Below are 12,886 nucleotides of genomic sequence, written 5' to 3' on the forward strand. Positions count from 1 at the left end.
GTGCTCTCAGCTCCTGAGTCATCCTTGTTGAGGTGGTTGATGACATTTCAGTCAACAGTTTCCTTTAAATTATTGGAGGGGTTAGTAGTGCTAACATCTTTGAACTCCTAACTGTAACAGCTTTCCACACCAACTGCTGTGTCCTAGTTGTCTACCTGTGTCTTTCCGAAAAGAGGAAGGAGGCCTCTTTGCAACCGCCCTACAAATTTCTTCCCCCAGGGAGTAGATGGCGCCCCCAAGTGGAGAAACACCATGGCACACATGTCAATTCTATGTAGTCACTTCTCAGATCCGCTGTACCTTTCTTTTTTTTTTCCTTTTTTTTAATTTTTAATTTATTTATTTTTTAAATTTTTTTATTTTTATTTTTATTTTTTTTGACTTTTTTTTAAAAAAATATTATTTTATTAGTTGGAGGCCAATCAGTTCACAACATTTCAGTGGGTTTTGTCATACATTGACATGAATCAGCCATAGAGTGCCTGTACCTTTCAAGTGATTTATTCCTTAAATCAAGTCCCTCCTGAGTCTGGGTTTGAGTCAAGCACTGTTCTAGAGGCACAAACCCACAAAAGACCCCCTGAGTGTGTGTGTGAGTGAAGTCTTCTGTTATTGGGTACTGAAAGTTCCTAAAAACTGCAGTGATAAACACTTTATCATTCTAACACCCTACTTCTAAACACCGTCCATCAGGGTTATAGCTATTCTAGAAAAAAAAAAAAAAAAAAAAAACAAGAAGTGCAAAGAATTGGAGAAAAAAGTCTAAACTTCAGTAGTGTGTATAACTACAACCCTAAAACACACTGGTTGGAGGTACAGAAGACAATACAAACTGGATGTGATATAAGGATGGGCCTACATTCTTTTACAGCACAAAATCAGGGAGTTGAATTTCTTTGCCAAGAGATACGTGGTGCCTGGGTGGAAGCACAGCTAGAATTTAATCAGAGGCTGTCATACGGCAATTAACAAACTAGCTATGATTGGTATTAACTTGAAGCTCCAGAGTTTTGCCTGTTTGAAACAGCACCGACTGGGAAAGTAGCCTACCCAACCCAGAATAATTGAGTGCCCACTCTGTGCCGAGTGATACCAGGTCTCTTCACATCACAAATGAACTGCATCTACATCATTGAGGTTCCTGGGCTTATTGCACAGATGCAGTTTTTAAAAGTACTTTTGCCCTTAGGGGAGTGAAGAGATGTATTTGTAAAGACTAATATTTAGAGATTTTGAAGTAATAACATTCTCTAAATCTTAGAATTTCACACATTAAATCCCAGAGGAGTACTTGGTTGTGGTTGAAAAGAGGAAAACATCTCTTAACTTTGTGTGTTAGTCGCTCAGTCTTGTCTGACTCTGTGACCCCATGGACTGTAGCCCACCAGGCTCTTCTGTCTACGGAATTCTCCAGGCAAGAATACTGGAGTGGGTTGCCGTTTCCTTCTCCAGGGGATCTTTCCGACCCAAGGATCGACCCCAGGTCTGCACTTCAGGCAGGTTCTTTACCATCTGAGCCACCAGCAAAGTCTCTGAATCTTAGAACTGATACACTAAATCCCAGAGTAGTACTAGGTTGTGGTTGAAAAGAGGAAAACATCTCTTAACTCTACAGGAATGACTTTATATATATAAAATCATTTTATATAGGCATCATATATTTATGTAATAGGTAATATATATGTATATATAGAAATCAATGTCTTACTTAATAGGAAACTTCTAAAAAGGAAGCAGGTGCTGATAGAAATCTCTGAAAACGGGGTAATCTTGCCAGAGGAAGTGGTGAAGACTTTTTCACCTTTGTGATTTCCTCAGGGTGAAAGCATTTCATTTTAGCTGATAAGCTAGATCCAGAATCATCCTGATTTTCGGGATGGGAGATAGGAAACTCTAAGGGAGCTGAAACCCACGTGGGTGACGTGAGCTCTCGCCCGGCTCCTGTAGTGTGGGCAGTATTCCTTTAAGAAGGGTATGACGTGGAAGCATGTAATGATGTGGAAGCCTGAGATGAAAAATGGCATTAACATGTCTGCATTCCTCAGGGTAGTTAATTCAGGCCGCTGTAACACACCAGCTTACATTTCAGTGGCTTACTATAACACATTTTCTTCTTAAGGACGAGTTTCAGTGGGTGACTCCCCTGGACAATTTTCCTCCCAGTGGCTTTTTTTTTTTACCACCTTAACCACAAGGGAAGCCCTTCCCAGTGGCTTCTTAAAGGAATAACATCTCTTCCTGTGCTATGGGTCTGCTGTCCTTAATACCTAGTTTCAACTTGTCCTGCTATCAGCCAGCCAGTAGATGGAACAGTCTTCACTGTTCTGAAGAATTAAAAGGAAGGTCAGTAAAAATAAGATACTAATGAAAGGGCCGGGGCTCCACGCAATCAAGCACAAATTTTGGCAGAGGGTTGCTGCTAATCATGAGCAGCAAATGTCTCAAATGATTTTAGCGCTTTCCTAGATAACAGAAGATGCAAGAAACTGGGCTCATAAAATCATCTGAAAATATCTAACTATGTGAGTCCTGTTTGCTAGTTTTTTCCAGAGCATGGAGAGCCTCATTCCTGGTGTCCACCCTGGACTCCTTGCAGGTGTGTGGAAGGTCAGGGGACTGCTGTGGTCAGACTTCATCCTTGTAGAGCCAGATGGTGAGTGACAGTTTTTGGTTGGCAACATCTACTGTTCTTCCAGGGCTTCCCAGGTGGCTCAGTGGTAAAGAATCTGTCTGCCAATATAGGAGATGCAGATTTGATCCCTGGGTCAGGAAGATCCCCTGGAGGATAAAATGGCAACCCACTCGAGTGTTTTTGCCTGGAAAGTCCTATGGATAGAGAAGCCTGGTGGGCTAGACCCTGGGGTCGCAAGGAGTCGGACATGACTGAGCAACTGAGCGTGCACCCATCGTTCTTTCAATGCCTGTGTATGTTAGTCGTGTCCGACTCTCTGCGACCCCATGGACTATATAGACTGCCAGGCTTCTCTGTCCATGGAATTATCCAGGCAAGGATACCAGAGTGGGTCGCCATTTCCCCCTCCAGGGGATCTTCTTGACCCAGGGATTGAACCCAGGTCTTCTGCATTGCAGGTGGATGCTTTACCGACTAAACTACTAGGAAAGCCCTTCTTCCGATGCCCAAGACACTTCATTTAGGTGTGAGGCATCGCCACAGCGAGTCTCTTGCATACTCTGTTTATAGCTTCCATCAACATTGCTCTGCTTTCACGTGCCATGCAAATCTTCTCCATAAGCCTCAGGGCCTGTGAAGCTGTGTACTATCCCCTGCTGCCCTCCTATGGTGAAGATGGACTGTTTTCAGGTAAAGTTGGAAGAATCCATTTGCCTCACTTTTCTGTTAACTTCCCCCTGAAACAGCTCTAAAGCAATGTTTGGAGCAATGTCTAGCAGTGTCTTAGGTAGACACAAGGTCTATGGTAGCATTTTTGCCTTTTTTTTTTTTTTCCTGTTTTGTAAAATAACTATACAGTCATATTCACAGTTGCCTTTCCTTTGGCTAAGGTATTAGTTGTGAGGTCTTGGCCAAAGGACACAGACACAGGACTGAACATTGATCTATTTTCATTGGACAAAGCCTCTTGCTCCCTGTCTCATGTAAATAGATTTCAGGAGGTTCATCCCACCAGTCTTCAAACTGGAATTCCTCAGTCATAGAATCAGACAGGATACACTAAATAACACGTGCATGAGTGCTGTTATAGGTATTTAGAGGATCTTGTGAAGATTTGTGTGGACTAAACTGCAGAATGAAGAAGCCCCTGGTGTATATTGCAGTGTGACTTCTCGTTGTTCAATACTTTAGTTCAGTTCAGTTCAGTTCAGTTCAGCCACTCAGTCGTGTCTGACTCTTTGCAACCCCATGGACTGCAGCATGCCAGGCTTCCCTGTCCATTACCAACTTCCGGAGCTTGCTCCAGCTCATGTCGATTGAGTCAATCATGCCATCCAAACATCTCGTCCTCAGTCATCCCCTTCTCTTCCTGCCTTCAGTCTTGCCCAGCATCAGGGTCTTCTCCAGTGAGTCAGTTCTTTGCATCAAATGGCCAAAGTATTGGAGCTTCAGCTTCAGCTTCAGTCCTTCCAATGAATATTCAGGGCTGATTTCCTTTAGGATTGACTGGTTGGATCTCCTTGAAGTCGAAGGGACTCTTTTTTTTTTCATTTATTTTTATTAGTTGGAGGCTAATTACTTTACAATATTGTAGTGGTTTTTGTCATACTTTGACATGAATCAGCCAAGGATTTACATGTATTCCCCATCCTGATCCCACCTCCCACCTCCCTCTCCACCCGATTCCTCTGGGTTTTCCCAGTGCACCAGGCCTGAGCACTTGTCTCATGCATCCAGCCTGGGCTGGTGATCTGTTTCACCCTAGATAATATACATGTTTCGATGCTGTTCTCTTGAAATATCCCACCCTCATCTTCACCCACAGAGCCGCTATGGAGAACAGTATGGAGATTTCTTAAAAAACTGGAAATAGAACTGCCATATGACCCAGCAATCCCACTTCTGGGCATACACACTGAGGAAACCAGATCTGAAAGAGACACGTGCACCCCAATGTTCATCGCAGCACTGTTTATAATAGCCAGGATATGGAAGCAACCTAGATGCCCATCAGCAGATGAATGGATAAGGAAGCTGTGGTACATATACACCACGGAATATTATTCAGCTATTAAAAAGAATTCATTTGAATCAGTTCTAATGAGATGGATGAAACTGGAGCCCATTATACAGAGTGAAGTAAGCCAGAAAGATAAAGACTAATACAGTATACTAATGCATATATGTGGAATTTAGAAAGATGGTAATGATGACCCTATATGCAAAACAGAAAAAGAGACACAGATGTACGAAGGGACTCTTAAGAGTCTTCTCCAACACCACAGTTCAAAAGTACCAGTTCTTTGGCACTCAGCTTTCTTTATGGTCCAACTCTCACATCCATATATGACTATCGGAAAAACCATGGTTTTGACTAGACAGACCTTTGTCGGCAAAGTAATGTCTCTGTTTTTTAATATGCTGTCTAGATTGGTCACAGCTTTTCTTCGAAGGAGAAAGTGTCTCTTAATTTTATGAATGCAACCACCATCTGCAGTGATTTTGGAGCCCAACAAAATTAAGTCTGTCACTGTTTTCATTGTTTCCCATCTATTTGCCATGAAGTGATGGGATCAGATGCAATGATCTTGGTTTTTTTGAATACTAAGTTTTAAGCCAGCTTTTTCACTCTCCTCTTTCACTTTCATCAAGAGGCTCTTTAGTTCTTCTTCACTTTCTGCCATAAGGGTAGTATTATCTGTATATCTGAGGTTATTGATGTTTCTCCCGGATATCCTGATTCCAGCTTATGCTTCATCCAGCCCCGCATTTCACATGATGTACTCTGCATATAAGTTAAATAAGCAGGGTGACAATATAAAGCCTTGACGTACTCCTTTCCCAATTTGGAACCAGTCTGTTGTTCCATGTTTGGTTGTAACTGTTGCTTCCTGACCTGCATACAGATTGCTCAGGAGGCAGGTCAGGAGGTCTGGTATTCCCATCTCCTTCAGAAGTTTCCACAGTTTATTGTGATCCACACAGTCAAAGGCTTTGGTGTAGTCAATAAAGCAGAAGTAGATGTTTTTTCTGGAACTCTTGCTTTTTCAATGATCCAATGGATGTTGGCAATGTGATCTCTGGTTCCTCTGCCTTTTCTAAATCCAGCTTGAACATCTGGAAGTTCTCGGTTCACATACTGTTGAAGCCTGGCTTGGAGAATTTTGAGCATTACTTTACTAGCGTGTGAGATGAGTGCAATTGTGCAGTAGTTTGCGCATTCTTTGGCATTGCCTTTCTTTGGGATTGGAATGAAAACTGACCTTTTCCAGCCCTGTGGCCACTGCTGAGCTTTCCAAATTTGCTGGCATATTGAATGCAGCACTTTCAGAGCATCATCTTTTAGGATTTGAAATAGCTTACCTGGAATTCCATTACTTCTACTAGCTTTGATACTTCCTAAGGCCCACTTGACTTCACATTCCAGGATGTCTGGCTCTAGGTGAGTGATCACACCATCGTGGTTATCTGGGTCATGAAGATCTTTTCTGTATAGTTCTTCTGTATAGTCTTACCACCTCTTCTTAATATCTTCTGCTTCTGTTAGGTCCCTACCATTTCTGTCCTTTATTGGGCTCATCTTTGCATGAAATGTTCCCTTGGTATCAATAATTTTCTTGAAGAGCTCTCTAGTCTTTCCCATTCTATTATTTTTCTCTATTTCTTTGCATTGGCCACTGAGGAAGGTTTTCTTATCTCTCCTTGCTGTTCTTTGGAATTCTGCATTCAGATGGGTATTCTTTTCTCAGTTGTTTGTAAGGCCTCCTCAGACAACCATTTTGTCTTTTTGCATTTCTTTTTCTTGGGGATGGTCTTGATATCTGCCTCCTGTCACAAATTTCACAAACCTCTGTCCATAGTTCTTCAGGCACTCTGTCTATCAAATCTCATCCCTTGAATCTATTTGTCACTTGCACTGTATAATCATAAGGGATTTGATTTAGGTCATAACTGAGTAGTCTAGTGATTTTCCCTACTTTCTTCAATTTAAGTCTGAATTTAGCAATAAGGAGGTCATGATCAGAGCCACAGTCAGCTCTCGGTCTTGTTTTTGCTGACTGTGTAGAGCTTCTCCATCTTTAGCTGCAAAGAATATAAGCAATATGATTTCAGTATTGACCATCTGGTGATGTCCACATGTAGAGTCGTCTCTTGTGTTGTTGGAAGAGGGTGTTTGCTATTACCAGTATATTCTCTTGGCAAAACTGTTAGTCTTTGCCCCGCTTCATTTTGTACTCCAAGGCCAAACTTACCTGTTACTGTAAGTATCTCTTGATTTCCTACTTTTGCATTCCAGTCCCCTATGCTGAAAAGGACATCATTTTTTGGTGTTAGTTTTAGAAAGTCTTCTAGGTACTTCATAGAATCGTTCAACTTCAGCTTCTTCAGCATTAGTGGTTGGGACATAGACTTGGATTACTGTGATATTGAATGGTTTGTCTTGGGAATGAACAGAAATCATTCTGTTATTTTTGAGATTGCACCCAAATACTGCATTTCAGACTGTTTTGTTGACTATGACGGCTACTCCATTTCTTCTAAGTGATTCTTGCCTACAGTAGTACATAAATGGTCATCTGAATTAAATCCATTCCAGTCCATTTTAGTTCACTGGTTTCTAAAATGTCGATGTTCACTCTTGCCATCTCCTATTTGACCACTTTCAATTTACCATGATTCGTGGACCTAACATTCCAGGTTCCTATGCAGTATTGTTCTTTACAGCATCGGACTGTATTTCCATCACCACTCACATCCACAACTGGGAGTTGTTTTCTCTTCAGCTTCATCTCTTCATTCTTTCTGGAGTTATTTCTCCACTCTTCTCCAGTAGCATATGGGGCACCTACCAACCTGGGGAGTTCATCTTTCAGTGTCAGATCTTTTTGCCTTTTCATACTGTTCATGGAGTTCTCAAGGCAAGAACACTAAAGTGATTTTCCACTCCTTTCTCCAGGGGACCATGTTTTGTCAGAACTCTCCACCATGACCCGTCCATCTTGGGTGGCCCTACATGGCATAGCTCATAGTCTCATTGAGTTAGACAAGGCTGTGGTCCATGTGATCAGTTTGGTTAGTTTTCTGTGATTGTGGTTTTCATTCTGTCTGTCGTCTGATGGAGAAGGAAAAGAGACTTATAGAAGTTTCCTGATGGGAAAGACTGACTTTGGGGGAAACTGAGTCTTGTTCTGAAGGGCAGGCTCATACCAGTAAATCTTTAATGTTATTTTCTCTTGATGGGAGGGACTGTGTTCCCCCTCTGTTGTTTGGCCCGAGGCCAAACTATGGTAGGGGTAATGAGGATAATGGCAACCTTCAAAAGGACTTTTCATGCACTGCTGTATTCAGTGCCTCTGACCCTGCAGCAGGCCACTGTCGACTCACACCTCTGCTGGAGACTCCGGGACACTCACAGGCGAGTCTGGCTCAGCCTCTTGTGTGGACACTGTTCCTTTCTCCTGGCTCCTGGTGTGCACAAGGTTTCATCTGTGTCCTCCAAGAGTCTGTGTCCCCAGTCCTGTGGACGTTCTGTAATCAAATCCCACTGGCCTCCAAAGTCATATTCCCTGGGGCTTCTCAGCCCCTTTGGCAGATCCCCAGGTTGGGAAATCTGTTGTTGGTCCTGGAGCTTTTTCAACAGTGTGAGAATTTATTTTGTGTAATTGTTCTGCAGTTTGTAGGTTGTCTGCTCGGTGGCTCTATGTTGGGGCTAATGGTGACCTCCTCCAAGAAGGCTTATGCCACACACTGTGTGACCCAAGTCTGCTGCAGCCAGAGCCCCTGTCTCCAGCAGGCCACCGCTGACCCATGTCTCAGCAGGGACAAACCCTCAAAGGTCTGGCTCAGTCTCTGTGGGATCCCTGAGTCCTGGTGTGCACAAGGTTTTGTTTGAGCCCTCTGAGCACCTCTGGCAGGTATGGGGTTTGATTCTAAATGTGATTTCATCCCTTCTACCCTCTTGGTGGGCGTCTCCTTTGTCCTTGGACGTGGGGTATCTTTTTTTGGTGGGATCCAACATTTTCCTGTCGATGCTTGTTCAGCAGTGAGTTGCAACTTTGCAATTCTCGCAGGAGAAGATGAGTGCACGTCCTTCTTTTCTTTAATATGACAAAACTTTTTATCAATTAAGGTAGAATTTAACTTAAAATCAAACCCAGGTCTCTCGCATTACAGGTGGGTTCTTTGCCAGCTGGGTCACCAGAGAAGCCCAAGAATACTGGAGTGGGTAGACCTACCCTTCTCCAGAAGATCTTGCTGACCCAGGAATCGAACTGAGGTCTCCTTCATTGCAGGCAGATTCTTTACCAGCTGAGCTACCAGGGAAGCCTGTTCAATACTTAACACTCAATAAATGCTGGCAGAGCAGAAAATGGTCATTCAATAAATGCAGATTGGGATTTCCCTGGTGGTATAGTGGATAAGAATCCGCCTGCCAATGCAGGGGACTGTTCAATCTCTGGTATGGGACGATCCCACATGCCTCGGAGCAACAGAATCAGTGGACCACAGCTACTGAAGCCTGCATGCCTAGAGTCTGTGCTTTGCCACAAGAGAAGCCACTGCCACGAGAAGCCCATCCACCCCAACAAAAGAGTGGCCCCCACTTACCGCAACTAGAGAAAGTCTGCACGCAGCAATGAAGGCCCAAAAATAAATAAATCAGTGTATTTTAAGCTGATTGAATTAATGGTGAGGAAGAAATAAGCATCTGGTAAGGATGGATGAACTGAAGATTGCTGAAAATGAATAAGAGGGCCATAGCTGTGAGACAGAGGTAATGATGGAAATTATAAGAGAATGAACACTTGGAGAGAAGAGCAAAATAAGAATGATCCAGTCACCTTATTCACGTGTAAATGTGTGGAACCAATCACACATGTATACCTCCTGCTTATATCTTTTGTTTAATGAGGATTTTCTATTTAGTATGTATATTGGTGTTTCCATGTCTGAGCATTATTATTTCCAGAATTCTCTCTATCTCAGAAAATTTAAAAATTCACCATGTATTGAATTGTTCATTAAGATTAGGGTATACATTTTTGAATCCCCCTTTGTTCTATCTACATATATTTAAAATTTTTTCTAGATCTTAGAGGTTATAACTTTTGTGACTATGGTGACTCCTTTACAAAAAGGAGATATTTAAACAGAATTCTGTGTATCAGAATGGGTATTCAGCAAGATAAGCAGGTGTTGCAGGAATTACAAAAATGAGTATGCCACAGTCTCTACTTTGAGGAGATCAAGAAGCTGAGTAGAAGAGGCCATAACATAAAGCTCAGATTTGTTCATTTGACTTTTATTCATCAGTTATGACATAAAGGATGGGAAGAAAATTTGACAGATGAGACTTCATTCTTTCATTTTTTTCAATTGAGGTAAAATTCACATAACATAAAATTAACCACCAACCATTCTTAAACGTACACTTCAGTGGCATGCAGTACAATTCTTCCTATTTTAAAAGAGCTCTGAAGGAAATAAAACTATCAATAGCAAAGACTCCAGAGAACTGAAGTGCCCCAGTCTTCAAATGGTCGACATCACATGGTACCCAAATTCTTTCTAAGGATTCCCAGTTTCTGCTTGGTTTGCTAACAATGCTGAGCAAGTAAGCCATTTATACACTATATGATCTCTATTTCTTGAGTAGGACGTGTATCCGGTGATAGTATCAAGTTTGGAGTTCTCCCAGCTGAATCATTTCTTCAGGGTCTCCTATGATTGTAAATTCCTTGTGGGCCAGTAACCTAAGTAGGTTGCCCATCACTGTATCCCTAGAGGAGAACCCAGCACATAGATTATTTTAAAAGTATTTGTGAATGATTGATTACTTACTCCTGAGCTTTTTATGTTCAGTTGTTCCCTGTCTATTGCCTCATGGTCAGTATTAACTGGTGCACTCAGTAAAGGTTTGGGGTTGCGATTGTCCCGGAGCCCAAGGTCAAATCCTGGCTACTTTGAGTACCGAAGAAGGCAGCTGTTATTGAGTCGCACAGAAGGTGGCGCTATTGCGCCTCATCGTGACTGCATTTTCACCTGGACAGGCAGGTCTTCTACACCTGACCGTCCAGCAATCGCTCGAGAAGGAAATGAATAGGTTGATCAGCAACAATCCAGCTTTTACAGTTTCACCAGAGGTTTCCTGCTGGTTCAGGTGTGGTGAGGCCCGGAAACCTCAGTGCCCGCAGCCTTTTCCTTTTGTGGGAAGCCCGCCCAAACTCCATCCTTTGCCCGCGGCCACGCCCCACGGTGGGAAGGAGGGACTGAAAAGCATTTCCTTGAGGCCGGCATTACTTGCCCTGCCCAAAACGAGTTTTTTTTTTTTTTTTCCCTTCCCTGGCTGAGCCAGTTTCATCTGAAATACAGAGTGACCGGAGGAGGAGCCGGAGGAAGGACAAGGTAGTGGAAATGGTTTGGGGGTATGAAGGGTGAGAGGAGGATGGTGGTGATGCAGTCAGGGGTGGACTTCGCTGTTTTGGGAAGAAAAAGAGGGAGGCGGCCGAAAGGGGGATGGCTGTGAGTGGCTGTTTGTATTTTATGTGAACAAGCAACAATCACCAGGTGAATGAATCTGTATTTCTTCGGAACAGGGATCTCGAGGGTTTTGGCTTCTGTCTTTTTTTAAGACAGAATTTTGGCAATTTTCAGCAATTTGGGCAAGGAGAGAGACAGCCAGAAAGCGAAGGGATGAGGGGTCTCTGTGTATTCCTGGAGAGGAAGCCATCCAGAGAGGGGAGATAGAAACAGTCAAGTACAGGAGCTACTTGTCAAAGGCCAGTAAGGTCGTTCAGCCCGCCTTTGGGCTCAGCTCAGGTCCTCATCTGCTAGGCATAATTAAGAATGGTAATTATCTCTTGGAGTTGTTGTGATATTTAAATGAGATAATATCTGTAATTATGCTTAAAAATTGTATAGTGTGATATGGTAGTCTTTGTTTACCGGGATTTCGGTTTTCTTCTTAATTTGTTTTCTCTTTTTCTTTGTATTGAAGTGTAGTTGATTTAAAGTACTATATTAGTATCAGATGTGCAGCATAGTGATTGATTTTTTCATAGTATATTTATAGGTTTTAATTACCTCATTAAAAGTTATTACAAAATAATGGCTATAATTCCCTGTGCCGTACAGTATGCTTGTCTATTTTATAGTGACTAGTTTGTGTCTCTTAATCCTCTACTCCTGTCTTGATTTTTCTCCCTTCTCTTTCCCCACTGGTAACTACTAGTTTTGTTTTCATATCTGTGGGTCTGTTTTGTTTTGCTATATACATTCATTTGTTTTATTTTTTATATTCCACAAGTAAGTGTGAATACAGTATTTGTCTCTGTCTGACTTATTTCACTATGCATAATATTCTCTAGGTTCATCTATATGGCTGCAAATGGCAGAATTGCATTCTTTTTTATGGCTTAGCAATACTGAGTAAAATTACTCAGCTATATATATCTGTGTGTGTGTGTGTGTGTGTATATATATATATATTTATTTATTTATTTATACCATGTCTTTTTTATCCACTTATCTGTTGATTGCCACTTGGGTTGCTTCTATTGCAATATACTTTGTATATTGTACCAAATGCTGCCTTGAACATTGGGGTACATGAATCTTTTCAAATTAGTGTGTTTGTGTTTCCAGATAGACACCCAGGAGTGGAACTGCTGGGTAATATGGTGGTTCTAGGGCTTGCCAGGTCTCTCAGTGGTAAAGAATCCACCTGCAAATAGAGAGGTAGGTTTAATCCCTGGATTGGGAAGATCCCCTGGAGAAAGAAATGGAAATCCATTCCACTATTCTTGTTTGGGAAATCCCATGGACAGAGGGGCCTGGTGGGCTGCAGTTCATGGGGTCACAAAATAGTCAGACAAGACTCAGTGACTAAACAGCAAGAGTGTCAGTCTATGTTTAGTTTTTTGAGGAACATCCATATTGTTTCCATAGCAGCTACACCAATTTTTGTTTCTGCCAAGGGTGTACAAGAGTTCCCTTTTTTCTACATCCTTTCCAACATTTGTTATTTACAGCCATTCTGACAGGTGTGTGGCTACAGTGATTTTGATTTGCATTTTCCTGCCGATTAGTGTTGTTGGGCATCTTTTCATGTGCCTCTTAGCAATCTGTATGTCTTTGGAAAAATGTCTACTTAGGTCTTCTGACCATTTTTTGATAGGTTACTTTTTAATATTGAGTTGTGTGAACTGTTTGTATATTTTGGATATTAAGCCTTTGTTAGCTGTATCATTTTTA

General features: G+C 42.0%; 1 protein-coding gene across 4 annotated transcripts in view; it reads left to right on the plus strand.

The window, feature by feature from the left end:
- The first annotated feature begins 10,771 nt into the window (after positions 1-10,771).
- STYK1 (serine/threonine/tyrosine kinase 1) overlaps positions 10,772-12,886 on the plus strand; it is a 50,400-nt gene continuing 48,285 nt past the window's right edge. The window contains exons 1-2 of one of the 4 annotated variants that reach the window (XM_065922380.1): positions 10,772-10,793; positions 11,006-11,038. The gene's annotated coding sequence lies outside the window, so the exon portion shown is untranslated. Of the gene's footprint in view, positions 10,794-10,904; positions 11,039-11,114; positions 11,201-12,886 lie in introns of those variants that run through there. The other 3 variants (XM_065922414.1, XM_065922370.1, XM_065922387.1) reach the window with 3 other exon arrangements.

Source organism: Muntiacus reevesi, chromosome 1 (genome assembly GCF_963930625.1).
Source record: "Muntiacus reevesi chromosome 1, mMunRee1.1, whole genome shotgun sequence".
Taxonomy (NCBI): Eukaryota; Metazoa; Chordata; class Mammalia; order Artiodactyla; family Cervidae; genus Muntiacus; species Muntiacus reevesi.